The sequence below is a fragment of the Mixophyes fleayi genome, chromosome 3 (assembly GCF_038048845.1).
Source record: "Mixophyes fleayi isolate aMixFle1 chromosome 3, aMixFle1.hap1, whole genome shotgun sequence".
In the NCBI taxonomy this organism is placed as follows: Eukaryota; Metazoa; Chordata; class Amphibia; order Anura; family Limnodynastidae; genus Mixophyes; species Mixophyes fleayi.
The window spans coordinates 108,384,557-108,401,731 of NC_134404.1; the positions used below are offsets into that span (position 1 = coordinate 108,384,557).

Genomic DNA, 17,175 nt, shown 5'->3' on the forward strand with positions numbered 1-17,175 from the left:
AAAGGGCCAATGATCACACTAGAATTCTCAAGTCTTTTCTAAATGTTCTTAATTGTTTTCAGTGGTGTATATAGAAATGTTAGATCATCTCTCCAGCTGGCATGCTTTTTAGTATCCCCTCTGTCTCAGTGTTCACCCCTCACTACAAAAAAGCATAGTTTTTTCTTTTTTGGGAGGCGAAACAGTTTACAATAGTAAGATATAAAATCTATAAAATGCAATGCTTACTAACAAAGGGACACAGTGTACCTATCATTCATGTAAACTTATAGAACAAAAGAACAAACTAATGTATTTACCATACACTACACTGATTATATGATGAAGATAATGACCAAGGGCCTGATTCATCTTCAGACATATGTCTCTTTGCGTGCCTTATCTTGCGTGAAATTGCTCTACACATGCTCAGAAATGGACTTTACGCCAAGTGCATGTAATTTAAATGGAAATGCAAATTACACTTCTGACTGCCTACTATTTGAAGGGCGGAACAAGGGTAGGGGAGGGGCGGATGCACGTAGTCAATGTACAGTAAGGGCGTGCCGAGCTAGAGCGCACACATTCATCCGATTCAAGCTCTGGGCATCTCTGAGGCACCTGTCTTTTAGCCGTATCACTTACATAATCTTGGGCATATCAAAGGTATGTGATTTTCAGTCATAGCACATGTACCAGATACAGGGCAGATGTAAGTGCCAATTGATAATGATGACAGACGCGTATGCATTCCAGAATATGTGTTTGCAAGTAAGTGAAACTGTTCAAATGCATTTTATGTACAATAGGTATTAAGAACATCCTGATATATTTATTTCATGCAAAAAAAAAAAAGATTATTTTTACGAGTTATTAATGTATTTAAAAAATGTTTTCTATGCGTTCTGATTGGACTTGTGCACATATGCATTATGCATATCCTGCAGTGTGTTATGTTTGTCTAAATACAGCAAGTAATTTTTAGCCAGAGCGTACTTATCCCGTATTAAAATTGAAATATTTCTCGAGATACGCTTTTAAAAAAAAACGCAAAATGCGTTCACATTGCATTCCACGCTGAGTCAGACCCAGAATGTCTAGTTTTGACAGTGACTTGTGATGAAATAATACACCTTTAATATCCATAAAAAATAGTAGTAAGATTAGGCCTGTTTTCATCAAGAACTATATTTCTTTGACAGTAGTATAAGGCTATATATATATATATATATATATATATATATATATATACTAAAAACAAGCAGGAAATAATGTAACATTATGTTGCTGAAGAGCTGATTTTCTGACAATTACAATACAATACTACAAGGCTGCTTGTGAATGATTGATGCACACAGTACTATCTTTGTGTGCAGTCTTTTAAACACTAATCTCTCATTCCCACCTAATGGTCAGTGGGACTCCGCCTTTGCTCTTGGCGATCCATTCTTACCTGCCAATACAGTTTGATGAGTCTGCTGATGTGCCTCTCTGTCCCTCCTGTCAGCCAGTAGATGAAGTCAGCAGTCATGGAACTCCTAATAACAAAGGCAGAATTCACAAGTTAAAAGAAATACTGGAATGTACCAGTATTTAGACCTTGTTAAAGTGAATTGAAACCTCAAAGTAATTGTATTTTTGACCAACATACTATTGGTAAACAATAATGTTTGAGCTTTGTTTGATTTTAGTATTTGAAACATATTTTGTTGCTCTTTTATTTGGAGCTGGCATTTTGCTTTGATATCTTATTCTAACGCTCTTATTGGCTGTTAGGTTGCTCTAGTCCTGTCCAAGTTGGTTAGTCTTCTGATTGTAAAAGTTGCTCACACCCAAGTTAAATGTACCTTAAAATTGCCCATAGCTGTTTAGTCATGGGTAATGTCTAGTCTTTCATCAACTGCATATAAACATCTTTCTTGTGCTGTCTGCTTAATGTATGAATCTTACCATTGTATGCCTTATTCTATATAAATTATAATTTATTCTACTTATTCAAACACAATACAAAATCCAATACAGTTATGTTATGACTGTGCTCAGTGGTCAGATCCTATTAACACCATAAAGTATGTAATGTAAATAGATGATCTTGTCCAGCAAAAAAAGTCATCCTGTATTTTGGCAAGAACAGTAACAAAAATGGCATCTGGCAACATGGCACACATACAAACATCTCTGTGCCTGTATCTTCTCTTTTTCTAGGACTAAAACATTCAATGAAAACGAATGTAAAATAAATCAATAGAAACCACTCTAGTTTACATGGAGGCAGGAGATAGCTAATACAGCTTTCCTCTGAACTGGCATGGGAGTGCCCTCTACTGGGAGATGTCCTATTGACACCATTGTAGTGAGGTCACTGCTAGTGTGGGATTTGATGTACACACCGTTCAGTTTGAACATTTGTGCTGTGTTTGGGTACCAGGAAGAGATATACACATACACGTAAGTGTGTAGTAAATAAATAATGGTTAAACTAAGGGTGACAATATCTATGAACCATTTACTGTAGACCACCTTTTTAGATGATTGACCCTAGTCTCTGTATGTGTGTGTGTATCTTAGGGAATTTACACTGAAAGCTCCAATGGGGCAGGGACTGATGTGAATGAGTTCTCTGTACAGCGCTGTGGAATCAGTGGCGCTATATAAATAAATGGTGATGAGGATGATGATGATTACTGAGGTTTTTTTTAATTTTCCAAAAAGAGTGAGTCACTTTATAATACAGTCAGTAATGTCCAAAAGTTTTGAGAATGACAGAAATATTATTTTTTACAAAGTCTGCTGCTTCAGTTTTTGTGATGACAATTTGCATATAATCCAGAATGTCATGAAGAGTGGTCAGATGAATTGCAATTAATTTCAAAGTGCCTCTTTACCATGAAATTAACTTTATCCCCAAAACAACATTTCCACTGCATTTCAGCCCTGCCACAAAAGGACCAGCTGGCATCAGGAAAGTGATTCTCTCGTTAACACAGGTGAGAGTGTTGACGAGGACAAGGCTGGAGATCACTCTGTCATGCTGATTGAATTAGAATAAGATACTGGAAGCTTTAAAAGGAAGGCGGTGCTTGAAATTATTGTTCTACCTCTGTTAACCATGGTTATCTGAGGAGTCATTTTTCAGCGCACCGAGTATAAACCCCTCTATGTGTATAGAATTAATCATATAATTCTATATGAGGGGAGCTGCACCCACACAAATATAGATTTTAGAAGAAACAAAGTGGAAGAAAGAATTGTGTTTCCAGTGCACTCGATAGTTTATTGGGGAATTACACCCTTACTATTTAGTGAGGTTGATATTGGAGGAATACACTCCTGCCCTATTAATAAGCAGGAGACACTGATAATAGGAATCCTACAGGGGACACTTTCATCCCTCTACATTTGTTAATGTAATGCAACAATGTGGTTGTATGATAGAGTGTGTATATATATCTCAACATTTACAGTGTGGATACTGTTTCCTGTGACTTAGTGCATGTAAGCACACTGCAGATAGAATAAACATTTTGGATTTTCAATACTATCATAATATAATTATGCTGATCTAACTAGTTGAATCTGATATGATTACATTGTAGTATTGTACTAGGGTCTATAAATATGGGATACCCCTAATGCTTAAGTAATATTGTTATTTGAATATCAATTTAATAAATGTCTAATCAAGGTATAAGATCCCATTGCAACAATTAATGGTTGAGCTGACTATCACAATATATAATTACTGGGACAACGAGACAGCTGGATAGTTTTTCTACCTTTTTAACAGTATTGAGTATCTCTCTTCAAGTCACTACCACCTCTTCTCTTTTAATATTTCGCTATAATTGTTTTAAAATTATTCTAATAAAGGTTATATTTTTAATATATGTTTGTCACACATAACAAAGAACAAAAGAGTGCCCTGGAAACACAATTCTTTCTTCCACTTTGTTTCTTCTGAAACCATGATTATGTGCTAGGAAACACGTGCAGTCATCAGTGCTTTGCATAAAAAGGGCTTCACAGGCAAGGATATTGCTGCTAATAAGATTGCAGCTAAATCAACCATTTATCGCATCCATAAGAACTTCAAGGAGAGAGGTTCAATAGTTGTGAAGAAGGTTTTCAGGGCGCCCAAGAACGTTCAGCAAGTGCCAGGACCATCTTCCAAAGTTGATTCAGCTGAGGGATTGGGGCACCACCAGTGCAGAGCTTGCTCAGGAATGGCAGCAGGCAGGTGTGACTGCATCTGCCTGCACAGTGAGGTGAAGACTTTTGGAGGATGTCCTGGTGTCAAGAAGGCCAGCAAAAAAGCCACTTCTCTCCAGGAAAAACATCAGGGACAGACTGATATTCTGCAAAAGGTACAGGGATTGGACTGCTGAGGACTGGGGTAAAGACATTTTCTCTGATGAATCCCCTTTCAGATTGTTTGGGGCATCTGGAAAAAGATTGTCCGGAGAAGGAATGGTGAGAGCTCCATCAGTCATGCCAACAGTAAAGCATCCTGAGACCATTCATGTGTGGGGTTGCTTCTCAGCAAGGGAGTGAGCTCACTCACAATTTTGCCTAAGAACATAGCCATGAATAAAGAATGGTACCAGAACATCCTCCAAGAGCAACTTCTCCCAACCATCCAAGAACAGTTTGGTGACGAACAAAGACGAAGTTGATTGACAGTATGCCAGGGCGAATTGCAGAGATCTTCAAAAAGAATGGTCAACACTGCAAATATTGACTCTTTGCATAAACTTAATGTAATTGTCAATAAAAGCCTTTGACAATTATGATTGTAATTTTACTTCAGTATACCATAGCAACATCTGACAAAAAGGTCTAAAAACACTGAAGCAACAAACTTTGTGAAAACCAATACTTGTGTCATTCTCAAAAATTTTGGCCATGATTGTACATCTTAAGATATGTTTTGTGAGTTTTAATTCTATATATTACACCACTGAGCAGGGTGGCAAAGTAAGCAAGTAACAATCTCTCTTGCAGGAGTGCTCACCTCTGAGAACACTGTTTACAGGTAACTAATAAAATAAGACACATAAGTATGTTAAAGTATATTAATGCATTGAAATGCCAACCTTAACTATTGCGATGACCTGAAAGATGGAGCTTCTAACCAAATCATTTTCTACTTGGCTTCCCCGAGTTTTTCAGTGGCTTCTTGGCTTTGTCCTTATATGCCCTTATATCTGGATTGTGTGACTGCTTATTGCATCTTTCATATCCTGGGCTGCATTGTCATCACTCATTGCTGTAAGAGCTGTATTGCTTTTCTACTGCCCATGTTCCCAGTCTTGTTTCCTCTCTCTTTTTCTGTTATTGTTTATCATTTGTTATACCTTATTTGTTCTTCTTGTACTGTACTGGTTTATTTCTTTATGAAGTCATTGCTTATTTCAGGCTGGTTCATGAGTTTGGATGTACACAGTCAAACCCAGGCTTTCACATGATTTTGCTGCTTCCTTTTAATGGAAATCACAACAGAATGCTTGGTCCAAAAAGATGTCTGAATGCTGCATTTCAGTTATTGTTTGGCCTCTCCGGATTGCTTGTCTTTCCTACTTTCATTTTTTCTTGTGTTGTTAACAACTGCATTGTCTGTTTCCAGTATGGGGTCTTCCTTAGTTTGCTTTTCTTACTGATCACTACTGGAGGATCTTCCTTGATTTGCTGCTTACTTGTAAACATGAATACCGATGCAACAGAATACATGAGAGCAAAGCTGAAACTTTTATTATAATCTCCATATGGGCAAAAGATTATGAATTAGAAATGATTCAGAATGTGCATCAATTTGTGGACAAGGAAAACTATGAGCTTAATTCCATGCATGGTTTATTATCAGTATTGACCATTCTTATGTAGACATCAAGTCATCTACTACTGTTAGTCTGTCCATCCTGTCTGGTCATCTGACACTATCAATCTTTCATCTTCTCCTTTTTATCAACTTATGCATGCTGTTTCCAACACATTCATTCAGCTCTGATGTTTTAACTAAACAATCATCTGGGAATTATATTCAGCCACACCTCAGCCACTTAAACCTTATGCTATACCTGTAACCTTGTATTTTAGTTTTGTCAATATAAGCCTCTCATTTTATTTTCCACAGATAACTCTGTGTGCTGAGATGAATGCCACATTCAGTTGTTCTGCTGTGGGGTCTGCCACAACTAGTCCTATTCCGGTGTCTCCCAAGATGTCTGCCGAAGCCAGTACTGCCAAGCCTCCTGACCCCACTGATTCATCTCTTATAGTGTCTGCAGAGTCACAGAGACATCAGTGGTTCATATTTGAAGCTGCCTAGCCACAAGTGGTAAATTTTGGAAGTTGAGCAACAATCAATGTTCCATGTTTAGGCAGTCCAGCCGTCAATGGTCTGTATTGATGTATGGTGATTGATAATCCAAATATATGTGACAGAATTACTTTTCAATTGTCAACATAGTCAATTAAACATAGGGGAGCTCACCTAGAATTGGACACGTCAATACCTCCACATGTGTTGTTTTCCCCTTTAAATATCAAATGGGAATCCTATTTCCTACAATAGTCTAAATGTAAATGTCAATTAAGTAATGCAAAATGTTGTCCACTACCTGATGTGATATAGCCATAGTGCTAATGATTTAAATACTATCAGCTCAATCTGAGTCAATGTTTAGTCAATCAGAAGTGGCAAATAGTGCAGCAGACAGTCCTTATTGGGTTTCATTGCACCAACCGTCCAGTATCCGCAAGATATGTAATTCATAAAAGGCATATATATGAGTAATCATGTCTCAATTACCTTAACATGCCCTTACAGTAATCAGCCTATACCTGTCTGCCATCGTTCATGCAAGACAATGAAATACAAAATTTTAGATACTACTGTATGCGTAAACATTTTTCGTGCACATGCACAGTATGGAAAGGTGTTTCTTTTGCAAAATAAAAATGGCATACGTCCAACTTTAAATTATGTACTTAATAATGGTCATCAAAGCTAAGGTTAAAGTTAAAGTGCTAGAGGGCAATCTTACATGTTATCACTTCAACATGGTGCAAAATTAACTTATACTAAACGTGACCCACCACGTCAAACTCAAAGTAACACTATGGAGTAGGCAAGAGTAGTGCAATCGAGTGCTTCCTCATCACTTTGCTACATTTGTATTAACGATGAACAAAGTTGCTGCAAATTTTCACATGAATCGAATTTACCTGAGGAACAGGCTGTTTTGCAGAGGTGTGAAGTTCCGGCTATACAATCTTCATGTTCCACTTTTGCTTTACCATCCCACAGAATTATATTTCACACTAATTTTGTAAATTTGCATTTTGCAAAATTTATAGTCTATGAATAGAGCTGGGATAGTGATAGTCATGATATTGTGCCCTGTAGGGAAGTGAATTCTAAGCAGAACAAAAATTATAGAAAGAATTTTGCGCAGAACACTTAATCCCAAATTCTGTGTGTGAAATTCCACAGCCAAATGTATAATGGGACAAATATTCAGTGGAAAATTTTGCTAATCTCAAACATGGGTCAGATTTCTGCATATAATTTTATGTGATTGTTGTATGAATGAACCACATGTAACAGAAAAGCAATTGACTTAATTTAATAGTCTTTAAATTGACTATGAAAACCTACAAGAAGCTGAATAAGTAAAAAAGCTAAATTTAAGAGCATCCCGAGATTTATAACACTGTATTTATTATCTGCCTGTGTAAAGACCGGTCATGCAAAACCAAATGTCTTTGGGATATACACTAGAATCAGAAAAAGCTGACTCATTGTCTTATTGTGCTGTTAAACTCTTTAGTTAGGAGATGAATTGAAAACACTTAAAAAAAAGAAAGAAAAAAATTGTAAAGACAATTGTGAAATAGTTATTTAACAATGAATTTAGAAGGTGCCATAACATATAGAAACCAAACATTAACTTTGCTTTTGTTAACTGGACTAAAAAAGAATACAAACTGCAGGTTTTTTTTTAAACAACTGGTCATTAATAACATTAATTAATTCATTTATGACATTGTGACGGCTGAAATAACAGAAGCACAATGGATGAAATATAGTTCTTGAACGAAAGGGAGTAATGTGATGCTCATACACCAATGAAAACAATTCTGCTTGTAGTAAGAAACATAGCAGGCTGCTACCAGGAAAAAGCTAATAATTGAAGAAAGTAATATAATACAATGGGCCTAATTTATCAAAGGCACTGAACACCGTAGATTTGTATCTGTTACGTCTCACTGGAGACAACTACCAACCGGTATTGGCACTGGCCTTCCCAGGGCGCGGAGTCTAACGGACCTCCCGGTCTTCTCCAAGAACCGCCAGAAGGCGGGATGGTTTTAGCTGCCGGAGTCCCGCAGGTCGCGGCCCCTGGGTTTGCCCACCGGCATGGTAGAGAGATAGTAGTAGGGTGAACGGTTCTGGGAACACAGTAAAAGGCCTCGTCTAGCTGGATATTAAACAGCTTAACTGTAAGAAGTAGGAAGCCAGACGTACCTTGCTGTCTAGTAGAGAGGCACGAGGAGACAAACACGAGAGGAGTCAGGAACTGTAGCCGGTTCGGTACACAGAAGGTCAGCCAGTGCGTGTTGCCAGGGATTCAGCCGATGCAGGGTTAATCAGATAAGCTGGGTCGGTACACAGAAAGTCAGCCAGTATTCACAGGGAGAAGTGCACAGGGAATGCACAGGGATCAGGAGCAGCCAGACACTAAGTACACTTGTTGCTCTGACACAGGAGACTGTCAGAGTGAAGACTAAATAGTGGGGAAATGTGAATTCCCCGCCTCTCAGGTCATGTGATCAGACAGACCTAACAGTATCATTGTTAATATGAAGTGTGGCAAGACCATGTTACACTCCCCTGCGGGGAAACAGGGACTGACGCAACACAAAAGAACTTACCTTGAAAACGATGGTCACCTCCAGTCCGCTTCCGATATCCCAGCTGCGATCCGATCCCAGCAGATCCGCAGCCGCAACCCTCGCCACCTCCAACCACGTCCCTCTAAGAAAGAGACAAAGATTACGGCCGTGCCTACCAGGTAAGGGCTGTCCGAGAATATGGCAACGAACAAGGACCCTCTCAGTCCAAGCCCACTTGCCACCTCCTCGCTTTGCTCTTGCCAAGACGCAGGGGACTACAGGCACTTAAGACCAAGACTAATCCGAGGACTAATCGCGCCTCAAGTACCTCACACACCTGCCGGTGAGGGCCTAACCGAAAGGGGGAATCGAGCGTAATACTCACCGGGACACTCCCACTTCCGATCCGGTTCTCCTGCACCTTCCCGATGCCTGCGGATGACAAGAACACACAGCCTCCCTCTACACTCTCAGTGAGACTAAGATGGCACCCACAAACACTAAACTGACTACAACAGCGACCCGACCCTAACAACACTCTAATGGTCGGCAACGCAACTACGTCAAACAATTATGTCTACCTAGGTGTGGTGCACTAACGGAACTGCTCACTTACTACTACGGGGAACACCAGCCGGTGTTCACGGACTATACCGGAGGGCGGTTCCTAACTCCCTCACCCAGGTCTAACCAAGGAGACTGTCTCCTTACGATGGGGTCACCCACGGACCCTAAGGACCGGCTGCTTCAAGCCCGGCTGAGGCTAAGTGGAACAGCACACTAACCCGCGGGCCGACTGCCGCACGGAACAGCCGATCAAACGGAACCGCCCGACTGACTTTACTCGGGTATCTCACACGTGTCCCTACGTCCGGAACCACAGGTCCACCTGCACGGAACCGGCCTTGGGGACCCTCAATCAGAACCACGGCCGCCCCTGGAACTGCCTCAAGGTGTGCTGCACTGCCACCAACTCACTCAGCCACCCCCTCTGGGAACCAGTGTGACCCCGGGGACCCAAGGGACAGGAAAACTACGTGTGTTCTCCCCTGACTATGTGTATGCTGGTAACTACACTTGTCCCCACAGCACGGGTTAGCACAGAACAACACAGGAACAAGAGCCTACCTTTAATGGGGGCCTGACTTCTTGCCCCTGGACACAATTACGTAGCACACCCAAAATACCGTAATTTAACAATACCCGCCACACAGACAGAATACAATATACAGTACTTTGTAAGCTACTTACCAGAGCACACCGCTGCTAGCCAACCAGCCGGTTGCTACAGCACCACAGGAGCCTCCTCTCTACTGTACCTCCTAACTACGTGTGCTCACCTCACACAGGACCGCGCCTACACTCACGAGGCTCCCATGCCTCTATCACACCACCACCAGGGCCTTCTGCCCTTCACATCATGGGCCTCTTGCCCAGTTGCACACAGAGCCTTGTGCTCTGATTAATGGGCCTCAGCCCCCTCTCTACCTCAGGGCTCTGAGCCCACTAACTAGGGCCTTGTGCCCTGCTACCTAGGGGTCCTAGCCCCTGCCTACTAAGGCCTGTGGCCTCCCTGACTAACTGAGGGCCTTGTGCCCTTTATAGCCTACGGGCTACTAGCCCCTACTCAGGCCCTCTGGCCTTCCTACGGCCTCTAGGCCACTAACTACCTAAGGGCCTTGTGCCCTTGCACCTGGGGCTCTCACGCCCCCTGCCTAACTAACAGGGGCTTGTCCCCTTTATCCAAAGTATTATGGCCTACTGGCCCACTAATTCCTAGTGCCCAGGTCCCTGGGCCTTGTCCCCCTAATAGACAGTCCCCACGGGCCTTGTGCCTGACCGTGGCCACGGGCCTAGTGCCCGAATTTAACGTTGAGTATACTTACCTGCTCTGCGCAGGAATCTCAACTTGCCACGCTGTCTTCTTCCTTCTCCGGGTCTTCCAGACCTTCCAGCCGGCGGCGCCTCTTCTCCTGTTTGGCGCTGTTGAGGGCTGCTTGGCGGGGGCGCTCTCAGCCCTTACAAGGGCTCCCCGCCGACGTTCTCTGCTCCGGCGACTTGCTTGGAGTCTTCTTTCTCCGCCGCTCCAGACGTCTGCTTCCTTCCTCCGCTGACGGACTTCTGAGAAAATGGCGCCACCCGATGACTTATATAGTCGCCGGCGTGACGTCATTAGCCGGCGCGAGCGCTGATTGGCTCGCGTTGGCGCCAATCTTTTAAATGGCTGGGCGCGAGCCGTGATTGGCTCGCGCATCTGGCCGCTGATTGGCCAGCGGGGAAAGATGAGCCCTGATTGGCTCATCCTTCCTCCGCGGACGGGACCTGCAAAGAAGAAGGATGTATACTCACCGCTGGATCACTGGACCGGTAAGTAAGATTTCTCTTCTTTCTTCACCCTCTTGCTGGGCACCGGAGCTGGGGACCTCTTCTGTCCCTCCAGGTACGCGGCGACGGCGGGCATCTTCGCCCGCTTCTCGGGCACAGCGATGGCACTCCTCTCCAGGGACATCCTTACAACCACACTTCTGGTGAAGCACACTCGAACAACTTTACAGTGCCAAGAACCAGCGGGTTACCTTGGCATTTATCTCCCTGTTGTTCTGCATCCACCACAATGGTGCATGATCTGTTTTTAAGGTGAATACTCTGCCTAGGAGGTAATAGCACAGAGCTTCTTTAGCCCATTTTATAGCAAGATATTCCTTGTCCACGGTGGCATAGTTTTGTTCTCTTGGGAGTAACTTCTGAATTAGGTACAGGACAGGGTTTTCTATTCCATCCTTCTCCTGCAATAAGACTGCACCTAAGTCGAAACCAGAGGCATCAGGTTGAAAGAAGAACCTTCAGGTAAAGTCCGGTGTTTGTTGAACTGAAGAAGAACAGAGGGCTAAGTGAAGATCTGATCAAGCAGCTTCTGCATAGTCAGATCAGGTTAATCTATCTGAACAACTTTTTGTAACATGTTCAGAAGTTGAGCAGCTCTATTGGCGAAGTTACTTACAAACTGCCTTTAGCAACCTACTAAGCCTATAAAGGTTCTTAACTACGATTTATTTTCTGGTCTTGGCCAATTTTTGCCTCAACTTTGTCTAGTTGGGGTTTTACATGCCCACGTCCAACAACATACCCCAATTACTTGGCTTCTCTCATGGCTATGACACATTTCTCTGGGTTAGTTGTTAGTTCTGCAGACCGTAATGAAGCTAAGACCAACTTGACTTTGGCTAAATGTGATTTCCAGTTAGGGGTATAAATTACTATATCATCTAAATAAGTGGCTGCATAAGCTGTGTGAGGTTGTAGTAATTTATTTATGGCCCTTTGGAAGATGGCAGGGGTCCCATGCAACCCAAAGGCTAGGACATTATATTGAAAGAGACCCTCGGGGGTGAAAAATGCTGTATTTGGCTAGACTGAGGAAGTAAGGGAACTTGCCAATACCCCTTCTTGCTTCTGTTGGATTAGTCTTCCTGCAGACAGGGCCTACAGCTGTGGGGAAAAGGCACTAACCATGTAAGTAAACCAGACTTTAAACTATTATTTTGTTACACATATGTCTTCCACTTGTTTACCTTTAAACTAGGTGCACTGTTACATAAATGTGTAAATCTGTTTGTATGCTTTCTCTGCAGATTGCCATCTAAATACCTCCCTTTGTGACAGATGGTGCACTTCTGCAAACTAGAGGTGCACCTAGGTATGTGGAGAGGCATAAAATCTGAAAAGGTGGACTGCACAAAAGTGTAAACAACAATGTCCAGTCTCTTACCACTTTAGCCCCAAATTTTGTTAAAATAACTTTGTTTTATAGCTTAAGTAAATTATGAGTATAGGCATACATGATCTGTTTTTTATTGCACTTTTGTGTGTGAATTTTTTCATTAAATTATTGGTCTATCTAGAAATGTGGTTCTCTCCTGAAGTGCAACATGGAAGCACAAAATTGGTCCCAAAAGTATAGGACAGGCTGGTACAAATTTCAAGTCCTTTTGCGGAATGATAATGACCATGTGTCCTTTCACACAGCAAGAAACAGCCCTACAAATGCACCCACTTCACTACTTTATCTCTATTCAATAATCCTGATATTCCGTTTTGATCAGTACTACAAAACTAGATGCACTGCTTCACCTACTTTGCATTTTACAAGGAACATCCTCACTCCACCCAACTCCTCCCCTTGGCCTGTGCAAACGTCCCCTTCTCTTCAAACCCTGCCATCTTGCTCAACAAGCCTATACATTGTAGTGAAAAGCAAGTTGCACCTGTGCAAACTGCAGGGCCTAAGCTGAGCTTCCACTGCGCATCAGCAGTTTTGGGCTCTACAAATAACTTCCAGTGTATATGTTCTTGAGAATTTCTTGATTTTGTTCTTAAAACCATTGTAGTGTTTTGGAGCTTGTTTTGGTGGTTTGTTTTGGACTTTAGACAAGAATGTGAACTTGATGAAAAATGGTAGAAAACTGATAAAATCGTGTAAGTTTAATGTCAGGAGCCGCGGCGGCCTCGGGCACCGCCGCGACTCACTTCCTGTTCAAGTAAACGTCCCGGCCGTCTCCATGAAGACCGAGGCGTCACTTCCGGTTTCTTGGGCCCGACCGTTGCCAAGGCAACGGCTGGACGCCAAATGTAACAAGCGGTGCGCCCCGGCAAGTGAGTCAGCCGGGCGCATGCACTAGGATAAGCCTGCGGGCTAATTTATGTTAATGGCATGTCTGTGATGCGTTTTCAGGGCTAAGCCCTGATTGGCCAAACTCTGTATATAAGGCAGGGAGGGCTTAGCCTCCCTGCCGGTTATAGCGTCCAGTTACCTGTTAGCCTAACCTGCTCCTGCCTTGTATTGGTGAAAACCTGTTGGACTGATTCCCTGTGTATGACCCCTTGCCTGGATTTGGACCCTGCCTGTGTTTCTCGTGACCCTGACCTCTGGCTTGTTTACCGACCTCCCTGTCTGCTCGTGACCCTTGACCTCGGCTTGTTTATTGGAATTGCTACCTGCTGCCGGCCCTTGACCTCTGCTTGGACTTATCTCCGCTTGCCTGGGTTCTCCCCAGTCGGTACACACTTCACGACCCTCTGTCAGTCTGCAGCCCAGTCTGTCCCCACCATCAGGGGCTCCAGTGAACACCTGACTAACTGAGTAGACTCCGAGTTGTGTTGTGCCGGCTGGAGGGGTTCCTAACATTATAACCGGCCCAAAAAAACGTTCTGGAGACGGAATTGGTATGGATGAAAGTGGAACCAAATCGTCTCCATTTCAAGCCCTAGCGGGTCATGTTGAGACCCTGTACCAAATGGTCCGGGGACTGTCCCAGTGGTTGTCCTCTCAAGAGGAGGACTCCCGGTCTACATTGCCCATTTCCGGTTCCATTGTTGAACCCAAGTTAAACTTGCCGGACCGGTTCTCCGGAAATAGAGCACTTTTCCGGAATTTTAAAGATAGTTGCAAACTCTATTTTCGGCTGAAACCTTAGTCTTCTGGTTCAGAACAGCAGAGAGTTGGAGTTGTCATCTCCCTCCTGCAGGGTGACCCCCAGTCCTGGGCTTTCACCCTACCACAATCGAGTCCTATCCTGCAATCGTTGGAAGCCTTCTTCAACGAATTAGGTCTCCTCTATGATGATCCCGATCGAGTTGCCTCTGCTGAGGCTCATCTACGGGCCTTAAAGCAAGGCCAGCGCTCGGCAGAAGAATACTGCGCTGAATTCCGCAGATGGTTGCCTAACAGTGAATGGAATGATTCAGCGTTACGTAGCCAGTTTCGCTTAGGACTGTCGGAGGAGATTAAGGATTCACTTGTGCAGTATCCTTCCCCTCGTTGGAGAGCCTTATGCAACTTGCTATTAAAATTGACAGGAGGATCAAGGAGAGGAGGACAGAGAAAGAGACGTCTTCTTTTTCGTTTGTATTTATTCCAGCTTCCACGGATGTTGAGAAGCCTACACAGTCAGGGGCGTTTCGCTTCCCTCCTGAGGAAAGAGACAAAAGATGGTCACTAGGTCTATGTCTTTATTGTGGCAATAAGGGCCACTTCTCCTGCTCTTGTCCATACAAACCTGAGAAAGGAGCGTGTCTGGGAAAGGTCCACTTAGGGTTGCAAATTGTTTCCCAAAAGAATGCTGTCCTGGTTCCCGCACAAGTCACTTTCAGTGCCAATTCCGTGGCCCTGTCGGCCTTCATTGATAGTGGAGCGGCAGGCAACTTCCTCGACATCGGATTCGCCCCATTCTGCCGGGATTCCTATGGTCAAGCTTCGTTCTGCAGTTACAGTTTGTGGCCTAGATGGGAGTCCTTTGCCTGGAGGGAAAATTGTTTGGGAGACTCCATCACTACAACTGAACATAGGAGCTCTTCATTCAGAGTCTATAATCCTCCTCCTTATCGACTGTCCGTCAGTTCCGCTGATTCTGGGTCATCCGTGGCTTTCTCGTCATAACCCTGTTGTAGATTGGGTGAAAGGAGAGATTGTCCAGTGGAGCTCTTTTTGTTCACAGTCCTGCTTGACCTTGCCACTCCGGATCCTGCAAGCAGTTCCTGAGCAGCTTCCTTCTCAATACCATGAGTTCCTGGATGTGTTCTCCAAACAAGCTGCTGACTCCCTACCGCCTCATCGCGGTTTTGACTGTGCCATCGAACTGATTCCTGGTTCCAAGTTACCAAAGGGGCGCTTGTATTCTCTCTCTGGTCCCGAGACCAAGTCCATGCAAGCTTATATTGAGGAGAATCTTGAGAAGGGGTTCATCAGGCCATCTAAATCTCCTGTGGGTGCCGGATGCTTCTTTGTGTCAAAAAAAGATGGTGGACTGCGGCCCTGCATTGACTATCGAGGTCTCAATCAAATTACAGCCAAGAACACCTATCCTCTCCCTTTCATCTCAGTGTTATTCGATCAGTTAAGAGGTGCCACCGTCTTCACCAAAATCGATCTCCGTGGAGCATACAACCTCATCCGCATCAGAGAGGGAGATGAATGGAAGACGGCATTCAATACACACTCCGGCCACTACGAATATCTGGTCATGCTGTTTGGCCTCAGTAATGCACCTGCTGTGTTTCAGGATCTGATTAATGAAGTGCTACGGGAGTTTCTCGATTGTTTCGTGGTCGTCTATTTAGACGACATCCTCATCTATTCCAAGTCATTAACTATACATCGGGGTCACGTCAAACAGGTCCTACAGAAATTGCGAGAACACCACCTTTACGCCAAATTAGAAAAGTGCGAGTTTGAGGTGCAGAAGGTATCCTTCCTAGGTTACGTAATTTCTTCAGAAGGGTTCTCTATGGATCCAACCAAGGTCCAAGCTATCCTGGATTGGGTGCAACCAAATAATCTCAAAGCGGTGCAGAGGTTCCTGGGCTTCGCTAATTATTATAGAAGATTCATTCATGGCTTTGCTGATATTGTGGCCCCTATTGTCACTCTGACCCGCAAAGGAATGGATTCCGCTAATTGGTCGGCTCAAGCAAAAGCTGCATATGAAAACTTGAAAAAGGCCTTTGTATCCGCCCAGGTCCTTAGACACCCAGATCCTAAAAAAACGTTTGTTCTGGAGGTTGACGCCTCTGATGTCAGTGCTGGTGCTATATTATCTCAGAAGGACTCTCATACTCACCGTCTGCACCCATGTGCCTACTTCTCGCGTAAGTTCTCTTCAGCCGAAGCCAACTACGATGTGGGCAAAAGGGAACTACTGGCAATTAAATGGGCCTTTGAGGAGTGGCGACATTGGCTGGAGGGTGCAATACATCAAATCTCTGTTATCACAGACCATAAAAACCTACAATATATAAAATCGGCCAAACGCCTGAACCCCAGACAGGCCCATTGGTCACTGTTCTTTACTCGTTTTAATTTCGTAATCACCTACCGACCAGGTTGTAAAAATGTCCGGGCAGATGCGCTATCTCGGAGCTTCTTGGCACATCATGTTCCAGTTACTAATCCGGAACCCATCATTCCTTCTTCCATAATTCATGCTGGGCTAACTCAAGACCTGAGCACAACACTTCAAAGGTTCAAAAGACTAGCTCCTGATAATATGCCAGAGGGACGTCTATTTGTTCCGGTTCACTTAAGGAAGGCGGTTCTTGGAGAGGCACATAATATTAAGACTGCTGGTCATCCTGGAGTTCAGAAAACGCTGGAAATCCTCTCCTGAACAGTCTGGTGGCAATCATTATCTGCTGACGTCAAAAGTTATGTCCTCTTTTGTGATAACTGTGCCAGGAATAAAGTCCCCAGGAGTCGGCCCGCAGGCTAATTGGTTCCATTGCCCATCCCTGCGAAGCCTTGGACAC

General features: G+C 43.6%; 1 long non-coding RNA gene across 1 annotated transcript in view; it reads right to left on the reverse strand.

Annotated features, from left to right (window-relative positions):
• The window catches only part of LOC142142740 (uncharacterized), a 68,507-nt gene extending 66,987 nt beyond the window's left edge, over nt 1-1,520 (reverse strand). Inside the window, exon 1 of the long non-coding RNA XR_012689305.1 lies at nt 1,433-1,520. This is a non-coding gene — a long non-coding RNA (uncharacterized LOC142142740). The remainder of the gene's footprint in view (nt 1-1,432) is intronic.
• Between the last annotated feature and the right edge of the window lie 15,655 nt (nt 1,521-17,175).